Source organism: Xyrauchen texanus, chromosome 29 (genome assembly GCF_025860055.1).
Source record: "Xyrauchen texanus isolate HMW12.3.18 chromosome 29, RBS_HiC_50CHRs, whole genome shotgun sequence".
Taxonomy (NCBI): domain Eukaryota; kingdom Metazoa; phylum Chordata; class Actinopteri; order Cypriniformes; family Catostomidae; genus Xyrauchen; species Xyrauchen texanus.
Window position 1 is genome coordinate 26,118,201 of NC_068304.1, and position 11,407 is coordinate 26,129,607.

The window sequence follows — 11,407 nt, forward strand, 5'->3', positions numbered from 1 at the left end:
GGATGACCTCATAAATTATGCCAGATCTATCTAGGTCTGCATTTATATTGATAATCTCAATGCAAGATCTGGTGATGATTTGGTTTTTTGCACATGATCTAAATGACCCAAATTCAGTTACATATCCAATAAATTATGCAAGGACTGCTTTTTATTTCTCTTTTTTTTTTCCTCTTTAATATTTAGTTTTCCCCCTCCAACAGTTCACAAATTGTTTTTGAAATTTCTCTCATTTGTAGGCTACTCACAGACTGCATGTAGCTTAGTAACAAATAGTGCAAACTTGATCAAATATTAAATACATGGAAATATGTTTTAATCTAATACTGTTATGTTCAGCTATTGGTTACTTAACACCTACTGTACATGCGTGATGAATATAGAGATAAAAAAGTGACTGCTGGGATTGAATATCAAAGTTGACTTAAAAAATGTGTGCTGCCTGCCTGCATCCTCCTCATAATCTTTTTCCTCAGTCATGGAGTTTCCTGTTCCTGGACAAGGCTTTACTCGTCCACAGCAGATTATTCACCTCCACCTGTGGGCCTCTTCCTCATCCTGTCACAACACCCCTGCTGGACTTCCTGTTTTCAGTCATATGCCTCATGGCATACTGACATGCAGCTAGTTGTTATGTCCTATGCAAATGCAAGTCTTTTGACAGTTCATTTCAAAACACAGAGTGTGGAATGAACTCTGCAGTGCAGTTCATTGTTGCTCTAAGTCAGTTGCGTACACATAGCAAGGTGAATAGAAATTGTTAAAATACAAATTTTAATATTATTTACTCATGGTCATGTTGTTCTAAAATTGTATGCTGGTGCTATATGTGAAACACAAAAGTAGACATTTTGAAGAATCTTCACAATTCACCACATAATGTATTCACTGTGTAGCTGATAGCATGATTAGGATTACTCCAGCCTACCTGCACATTTTCACTTGTGAAAAAATGTGCTGTAGCCTAATCCTGTATTACGCACAATGTTTCACCATTGACAGTGGTCATTTATTTTTGACCATTTTATGTTCACTCCTTTTTATCTACTATCCTATAACAGAAGTCTTTACAGAAAAGTGTTTGATGTTTTTTCGGTGGCTGAATGTAAGCAAATTGATGTACATTTCTCTCCCTGTGTAACGGGAGCCAGCTGGTATGTGATAGCTGTGTGGTATGTGTAAACCTCACTCCCCTGGCCTCAAGAGGCGCACTAGCGACTGACGCTGGAGACTGTAGCCTTTGCCTCCTCGTTAGCATGCCCGCTTCCCGTCCCAGAGACCCTGGTTCAACCAGGACCATTTACAGTGGTGCCGTGACCCAGATGGGAATGAGGTTTAGGGGGGCGAGTGTAATTGGAGCCAGCTGGTATGTGATAGCTGTGTGTTATATGTAAACCTCAATCCCCTTGCCTCAAGAGGTGCACTAATGACTGACACTAGAGGCTGTAGCCTTTAGCCTCCTCATTAGCGCGCCCGCCTCCCATGCCAGAGATGCCGATTCAAATCTCGTTCGGAGTGGGTCAAGCAGGACCGGTTACACCTGTGCTAAGCAGCTCTCATCACACTCTGTTTATCCACAGCATATTGTGTATGCTCCCTTTTGGCAGTTTTGGCAGGATCAGAAAAAAGTGGGGAGGAGAGATATGAAATAAAACATGACATGCTTTTGCTTTATATGAAAATTATTTCTGGGAATTTTATCACACCTTGCCAAAGCTACAATGTGACCCCTATCCAAAAATGCATACTTCCCTATTGTATGGTATTCCAATTGAGTAATATGTTTGAATCCTCAGTATTCATTAAACAGTAAGTGAGAAATACCCAATGACCTATTTAATACATTCCGCTTCACATTTTATTATCCCATTAAGCATCGGGAGCTCAGGAGACATCACTTTCAAAATGCTGGATTTCAAATTTAAAAAAGATTTAAAAAAAAATCTCTTCTCAGTTGTAAGTGCTATCTATACCAGGAACGTTGACCCTTGTGCCTAAATGTTGCTTGTTTAACACAACCATTGCAGATTATTTTCACAGGCTTTGTTATTATGTCATATTGTCGTGTCATAAGACATTGAACACGTATGTCAGGAATCTATTCGTACTCCTCCTGACCTGCATACCTACAGAACATATTCTTTTACAGGAGGAGAAGTGCATCCTTCATCAAATTGTACAAAATCTGACAGTATGCAGTTTCGGACACAGGGATTATCATACTCAATACAACTTTGAGCTTATATTTTTTCATTTAGAGTGAAGTCTTCATCACTAAACTTTTAAATTCCCGAGACAGCATTTTCTTCACTTTTTTAAGCTTTCTCTTGATCAATGGAACCTGAGAGTTCTGTGGCCTTTCGCTTATCATTTTTGTAGGAATGGACAACAATAGTAATGCTATTGGTAAATGTCAATGGGGATCTTCAGACCACTTTGCAATTTGTGAAGACTTGAAGCTATTATATACATTCACGATAAGCGTCTCATGTGAACAATAGCTCGAATTTATCTTTAGCCCCACAACAGAGCCACATCTCCTCATCTCTTAATTCATGCTGTGATGGGAATTGTGCCAGCTGATCGTGTTGTTTATTTGTATGCATTGTCTGTATTGTTTTAGCACCAAATTCACTAAAGAAATTATGCAAATCAGGTAATAGCACAAACACTGCCAAATTTCTTTACTGATGAATGCAATTTGCTCTGTGCAATTCACCATCTTGCAGGCCAGTTCTAAGCACTACAGTAGGTTGACTTGGAATATGATGTACAAGTTGCATGGACTACTTTTATGATACATTGTGTCCTTTTTTTAAGCTTCAAAGTGAGGGATACTTCACTGGCATTGTATTGAAAAGACATCTTGAGAAATTGATTTAAACATGATTGAAACAACATGAGGGTGAGTAAATTATGACAGAATGTTCATTTTTGGGTGAACTATTCCTTTAAGGATAATAATTGATGGCTCTCTGCAAGGTGATTATGCCCATCACTCTACATTACATTACTGTAGCTGCGAGCTAGCACAAAGATCTTGTGACTGCATAGCTAATGGCGAAAAAAATATGTGCAAGCAAAATGGAGATTTACATCCTTTTTAAACTTGTTCTGCCCCTTGCACACACCCACACACACACTAATTTTTTTTGGCAACAATTAGACTAATTGTGAGTTTTGGAATGAACATGCAATAATATGTCTAAGCTGACGTTCAAGTGTGCCTACATAAGGTCCAAAGGAAGAACCGAGACAAAGACTCTGCCATCAGTATCAAATGCAACAGCCTGCATGCAAAACAGCCACTTTCCCTGAGAGATTTAATCAAGACTCTTAATAAAAGGAATTCCAAATTTATGCATTAGTGCTAGCACAGTCTAAATGAAAATGAGGAAGGACAGGGGGGTGGGGAGGAGCCTTGCTGCTCAGAGCATGCTTGGCGCAGGTCTTGTGAAGAGTATTCTTGGAGACTGATTAGAGAAGCAGTGTAAGCTAATGATATTCATTGGAACAAATTTGAAATGAGGGAAATAGTCTCCCCCTTGCTGTGCCATGTCTCCTCTTGCCCCACTATCTGTCTGTCTTTCTTCCTCTCCAGACTGTTTGTGAACTTGCAATGATACTTTGTTCGTAGCAGACTCTGTTCCCATCTACAATTCTTCTGATCACCACATTGTCATCATACATTCAATGGTGCCAACTGCCAAGAAATCATACATGTCCTCTTTCCATGCTTGCTCTCAGTAGGAGGGCACAGGCAGGAAGTGCACCCCAGGATTTCAGCAAGCAACAGCTGTTGTATGGTAAGTGGGCTTGTGATGTGCTTGTCAGGGTTGTAGTGATACAGAGAGTACAGAGTGTCAGCTCTTAGAAGATGCTCGTTACTAACAAACCAGTAACTCATATTGATCATCAGCATACTACAATTACAATCATGGAAAGCATGTGTCCCAAATGATGTACTATACATAGTTTATGAATTTTCAAAACATAGTATTGTCTCAAATGGAAAACTGAAAAACACATTAGCCTTTTTTCAGCTGACGGAAGTGATGTTTCAAACACATGCAATGTGTTGCCATTAGCTTTAGCATTTTAGCCAACCTCAGTTCAACATTTATCTCAAATATCGCACATATTCACACAGCTTAAGGTGATGATTTAAAGGAATATTCCTTTAACTAACATTTGCAATGTGCTGTCTTTACAGAAGTTTCGCTAGGGCCACATTGACTATAAATTGTAATTGTTTTGTTAGCCTATAGCATCGCAATGAGGTAACTCTGTCCCTTCCACTACATAGGACTAGCCACAAGCACTGACTCTTTTTAGGGCAGTTGTTAATGAAATGGGATTGAGAAATTATTCAAAGCATAATGTGAGGAAAGAGGAAAAAAAATAGTAGGCCTACAAAGCAGATATATTTTCTCAGCAAAACCTTTTTTATCTGTGAAATTATTACTACCTGTGAGAGTGATTGGAAAGTTAAAGGTGAAGTGTGTAATTTCTTCAATGTTTGAAATATTTTCTTGTATCGCAGGTTAATATGCAGTCAGTTATAAATAAGATGGTTCATTCCCCCGAAAAGTGTAAACACTGTGGCTCTGTGGTGCTAATAAAACATTAGCCTGTTTGTTTGAGCATTCCAGACAGCTTGACTGAGCAACATTGTTTCAGTCATTGCTATTAGTTTGGGGTGGCACTACAGGCATTTCTGTTTGGAGGTGCTACTGCCGCAGATATTACACACTTTGCCTATAATTAGCACGTTAGTGACTGACATCATCAGTGAGCTAATTTTTGAGGTCAGTGGTGAGCTAACTGTGAAACCTCTTTGATAAATTTAACTGTAACCTCATTGATAGGTCTGAACCTTTGAACTCATCTGTGATCGTATTGTAGACCTAGACAGTAAATTGTTTGATTACCTCATGAAACTGTTTTTTAATGACCACCTGTAAAAAGATCCGTAATGGATACATCAGTTAACTAATCACTGCATTCATTGCTGAATTTATTAATCTACAAATTATTCAAAATGGATACAAATTGATACATTTTGCCAACATAATATCTGTTTCAATCAATAAAATGTATAGTAAATGGCTATGGAACTAATTTGCGCCAGCACTTGAGATGAGATATCTCAGTAAGTATGAAATGCCCTCCACTGCAATTATTATTACTCCATTTTGTTTTTGCCTTGATAAACAAAAGCACATCATATTAACCTCCACTTACAATTGCATTCAATTCCTATACAGTACAGTAGTCACCATATTCACAAATGTCAGCTCAATCTGGCTTCCTATTTACTTGAACATATTTCACTTTTTTTTTTTTTTTTTTTGTAAAACATACTAAACCTGAAGTAAATACGTGTGAGTGATGTACATGAGTTGATATGTGGGAGGGCATCATGTTTCAATGTGGAGAGAGATGAGTGTGTAAAAGATTTCCTTGAACAACACACTCCATTGCACAGTTTATTCAAGGCTTGTTGATAAAGAAGTGTGTGGCAGGAAATAGAGACAATTGGGATGAGAGGAGAAGGTGGGAGGAGGAGACCAGGAAAATACCCAAGGGCATAGTTTACACACAATGAGGTTGGAGGAGTGGATACCATTAAGTTAACTGCAATATAGTGCTTAGCACTCTGGACACATGTCTCTAAGGACATCCAGATATCCAGATTCAGGTTAAACTACCATAATTGGTAAAAAAAATTAAGAAAATCTGTAATTACATTTCTTTCCTATTTTGGTGCAATCTTTTCCTTTCCTAAATAAATAAAACAACAAATAAGATAAAGCAAAACATAATGGTATATTAAAACTGTAGGTCACCATAACATTTTATGAACCATGTAACGGCTCAGTCCTACCATATCATAGTATGTGCTTCACGGGCCCTACAAATCACAGGAATTCAGAGCTCTGATTTACTTTACATTGACATAGTGTTAACAACAGTCTCGCATGACTCTTTACATCTTTTTTCACAAACACAGGTCTCCTCAATTTCCGTGACATCTCTCTTCAGTCTTTTTTTGGGGGGTTTTGCAGAGCTGAAACATTTATTAAAGGGATAGTTAACCTAAAAATTCTAATTCTGTCATCGTTTACTCGCCTTCATGTTGTGCCAACCCCATATGATGTTCTTTCTTGTGTAGAGCACAAAAGGTAATGGATGATTGTCTGTGTTCCCATCTACCTGAATGGAAAGAGCAATTTGGACATTTCGTTATACATCTACTTTTGTGTTACTCTGAATAAAGAACAAAGTCATACTGGTTTGGAATGATATGGGTTGAGTAAATGACAAGAGCATTTTCATTTTTGGGCGAACTGTCCATGTAAGGGCAAACTTGAGGCTATGAATGTCATAATAATGCAGCATTTAACAGGTTTATTATTTTCATTTAAATGACATACATTAAAAGTTTGTGATCCACAGTCCATGTAATTACATTAATAATGCAAAAGGCCAGAAAAATAACCACTAGACCCACCATGTAACTTTCCTAATTGCTCTTGAAATTTCTTATTTGTTGAGTGACTGGCTTTATTCCTTGTGACTGGCTTTATATCTCCAGGCGTCTCAGTGATAGGTCAGTGTAACGTCCAATCCAATGAGAGATCTCAGTGTGTTTTTACAAGCTGTGATTAACTCGTAAGACACACAGAGCAAAGAGCTTATTGTTTTATGGACTTTATGGGAATGTGTTGTTCCCTTACAGCATTATTAAAACTGCAGACCCCAAAAATTTGTTTATTTTAAAAAGATTCTCATGTTTTACCTGGGTAAATTTACTTAGATTATGTGGATAACCTCAACTTTCTTTTCCGAAAACTGAGGTAACTTTCAGGGTATGTTAGCAGCCATAGCAACTTACTCTCTGAACATAACATGCTCCGGAGTAGGTCGAGAAGTAGTAGAGTTATTTTATTTTACGTAGATGTCAGTACGTTTCATAGGGTGTCAGCGCATGCGTGCCATTTTAATAGCGACACAGTGGGCGTGGACACTCAGATTGCGCAATATTATACTTTTGATGCAATATTACGGTACACTACAATCTTTAATTCACCTCACAAATCTTCTTCTCCCTGGCCTTTCCAGTCTCACACACCACAAATTTGCTTTCAAAAGTGAATAAATTGAGGAATATTTAATACTGTAATAGTTTTAATGCAGAGCACATTGGAAAGGCCTCCACACTCATTCACTGTAAAGAAAGGGCTTTATGTATTTATATTTAACCTTTCTAATAAATATTTTTTTTTCTATAAATTTCATTGAATAAAATTATTATAGCACCCACATTCTATTTATAGTTCCTTCAGTCAATTAATTCATGTTATTTATAAAATTACAATCAATATATCAATATGCAGGTTAATCACATGAAGCAATTAATCACATTTTATTCTTCTTCACTAACTAGATACTATGTGATAAAAAAAAAAAAAAAAGATATATTACCTATTATCTCCAAAACACCTATACATGAGGCATTTTAAGGCATATAGTTCCATGTTTATGAATAAATAATAAAAATAAAACATCCCCAACACTACACCGCTGCCTACCCCTGGTTGCTATTGCTAGGATAAATTTGGACTGTAGACCAGGAAAATAAAAATAGCATTCAATGTCAAAAGGGTTGCCGACCCCTGTAAAATAAAATTATCATGCATAGTTAATGGTATATTAATATAGTGTATAGTGTATAGTAAAATATATAGTAAACCTATAGCCTATTATCATAATATAAATAGAATATGAATGTTAATACTTATAATGAAGTTCAGTGCAAACAAATAACATAACGGTCAACCTATTAAACATAATGTAGGTGAGAGAGGTCTAGCTTTTACATGTAAGCAAGAGCGGTTCTCGAGGGGGGACAGAATCCCCCCCACTCAAAGACCCCACCCCGCCGGTCGGACAATATAACATGGCCACCACAGAATCAGACCCTTCCTCTACCCTCCCCTCACTGTAAAAAAAATCCTGGGACCTCCCCTGCAGATACGGTGAAACTTTATAGTTTTATTAATTAAAAAATTCACGCAATGATTCAGTATACTTTCTGTCAAGCAAACTCTCAGTCCTAAACCAATGCAGCTTCTATCGCTATTATGAACGAAGATGAAGTAATGCTCATTTGCAGTCATTAAAACTTCATGTTCTGCGTCACTGAAATATGGCACGCCTTTATTTTCAGCGTCTGTTTTCATGGTGACTCAATAATATGGTGATCTGCTGAGAATGCCTTTCTGAGTTCACCATGAACGTGCACAAACTCCAGTTTGTGGAGTTTCAAACGAAGTTCCAAATGAACTAAACCCACGCAGGTGTTCTGGAACCAAGTTGTGGGATTTATGTCACTGTAAATTCACCTTGCTTTCTGGAATACCCCTCTGGTCTACTGTATCGTCAACACTGAGTATTCAGTTATCATTCAAACTAATTTGATGTGCTGCATGTATGTTGGATGCAGGGAGAGAAGAAAGAGAGAGAGAGAGAGAGAGAGAGAGAGAGAGAGAGAGACAGACTGCATCTGACAGCATGATGTATGTATGAGCCACCAGTTGATGAGCCTCTCCCTATGGATGTGATTAAGGTAACAGTCTGCGCTCTGCTATAAAAGCCTGTTGTGACACAGGTGGGCTTGGAAGAAGACAGATTGTGACCAGTCCCTTTAATTCTCAGCAGAAGCCAGTCATTAATTGAAATGTCAGCTTTTTATGGCTGTTGTGTTTGCTTTTATGGCTGAACCAACCACTTACAGATAATGTTTTCATTGGGAATGAGTCAGGTAAAACCCCCTCATCAGCCCTCATCTTTCTCCCTCTGTCTGTTTTACATGTTACGTAGAAACTGTCCTGTATGAAAAAAGTGACAGTGAGCAGATGACATGAACTCCCACATGGGCCCCATATGTCCCTTTGCCACAGTGTTATGTGTAATGGTGTCTAAAATAAACCAAACTGATTGTGGCACTCTGACAGGAACAGACAGTGAGGCTGCGTCACCTAGGGCAAATGAGGTGGCCCGTGCTGTTCACAGCTGTTTAACATCACCTGTCGAGCTGAACCTTGATTGCAGACTTTGTGAGAAATAGAAATGCAGTACTGGACAAGCCACATTAATCTAAATGTTACTGGGCCTTTCTCAATGTCACTCGTTCGACACAAGCCATTCTCGTTGACATTATATCTAGAAACCTCTATGGAAATCCAGAGGGATTAATTAAAGTGCCAATAAATGTGTCATGTCAATTAAACTAACAGTCTTTGTATTAAAGGGATAGTTCACCCAAAGATAAACATTCTCTCATAATTTTCCCACCCTCATGTCATCCCAGATGTGTATGAGTTTCTTTCTTCTGCAAAACACCAGAAATTTGAAGGCCCCAAAAGGCAGTATAAACGTAATCCATAAGACTCCAGTGGATAAATCAATTTCTTCTTAAACAATGTGATGGTTGTGGGTGAGAAACCGATGTTTAAGTCCTTTAAAAAAAATTTTTAAAAAATTATATATATATATATATATATATATATATATATATATATATATATATATATATATATATATATATACTTTCACATTCAGCCACCTATTGGTCGAGGCTAGTCAAAGGTGGAGATTAATAGTAAAAAAAGGACATAAATATTGATCTGTTTCTTACCCACACCTATCATATTGCTTCATAAGATATGGATTTAACCACTGGAGTTGTATGTATTACTTTTATGCCTCCTTTATGTCATTTTTGTACATTCTGAGTTTTGGTCACCTTTCACTTGCATTGTGAGGACCTACAGAGCTGTGATATTCTTCTAAAAATCTTAATTTGTGTTCTACAGAAGAAAGAAAGTCATACACATTGGCTTGAGGGTGAGTAAATTATAAGAACATTTTTGGGTGAACCATCCCTTTAAGAAAGGGTCATATTTTAATCTTTTACCATTTGTCAGTAGTTTATAGTGTATAGTTTATCATTTTATTTTTAACGCCCATTCCACCACTTATCTCACTTAATATCATTCCTCAATCTCTATATACTATATTGTACATCTCTTTCTTTTTTTATTAAAATTGATTGCTCTTATCCTTTGAATCCAAAAACCTTAACAGGCTTTGCAAAGATGTTATTGTGGAAGGATGGACCAGTTAAAGACAGTATTAAAAAGACCTGACTGCAAACCTGCAGCCCGTGTAAACATAGCAAACCACTGTTTCTGTTTTCACATGCAAAAAGGGTATTTACTTAAAGGCCCAGCCTTTTAAAGAAATGTATGACATGACCTCTTTAATGCCAAGTGTAAAGTTTTTGTGTTTTGACATATATGCATTTTGGACAAATACTGGATGATGGTTTGCTTATCAGTTTGAGTACTCATAAAGTGGGTTGTAGTGCTTTTTGCAAGTTTGGCTTTATCTGAATGTTCTGCATTTCAAGAGTAATTTAGATCAGCTAAATGTCAATCTGCTTGCCCAACCTGACTCTGGAGAGACTTGATGGAAAATCAAACATATTTATTTTCCATCATAGTGACTGTAAATCAATCATAACATGATTTTACTGATTGTCTGATGTAAGAAGCATATGCACACACACGCAAACATACACTCTACTGTGGAAACCTCATCCTGCTGGTCTGTAAAAGCCAGGGCTGTAACTGCAATATACATTGAGGGAGACAAGTTCCCTCCAAGAATCAGATATGGCCCTCTAATATTTGATATCCTTGATATTGTTCTGCTGCAGTCCATTATGCATCGCTGTCTGGTTGTTAAGCTGTTGCAGGAATAACATAAACGTTTAAAAAATAATTTGTTTTAGCATGCTCAGTAGTCTAACACCACTAGTCAATGTCATTTGAGATAGCCAGTCAAATCGATGAAGGTAGGAGTCGCAGGACTCAAGTTTCAAAAGCTAGGCGGAAACTTATGTAAGATGAAAGTATCTAACTAAACATGTAAAATGTATCCACTGTTTTATAATTAAAATATACCAACCGAAAGTAATTTCCAATGGTGTAAACTCTTCACCATTTGGCGAAATTTGCCGTTTTGAATTTAAAATATGTCATATACAGTATGTGATTCATATATCATTCATAATTGTGAATGTAAAAACATTAACGGAGAACTTTTCAGCATGTCAGGCTTAAGATTAAGCACAAATGTATGTACGCTGTAAAGGAATTAAATGAATTTGGTAATCTGGCAGGTTTTTGAAGGAGCTTTTTTCTTTTCATATTGCTAGCAATGCAGACACAGTGTTTGTCTTGTACTGTGAACATAAAAAAATACATATCTTTTAAAACCAAAAACTGGCAAATTTGTGTCACATTTAAAAAAACTTTAACACATTTAAAGTCTTTAT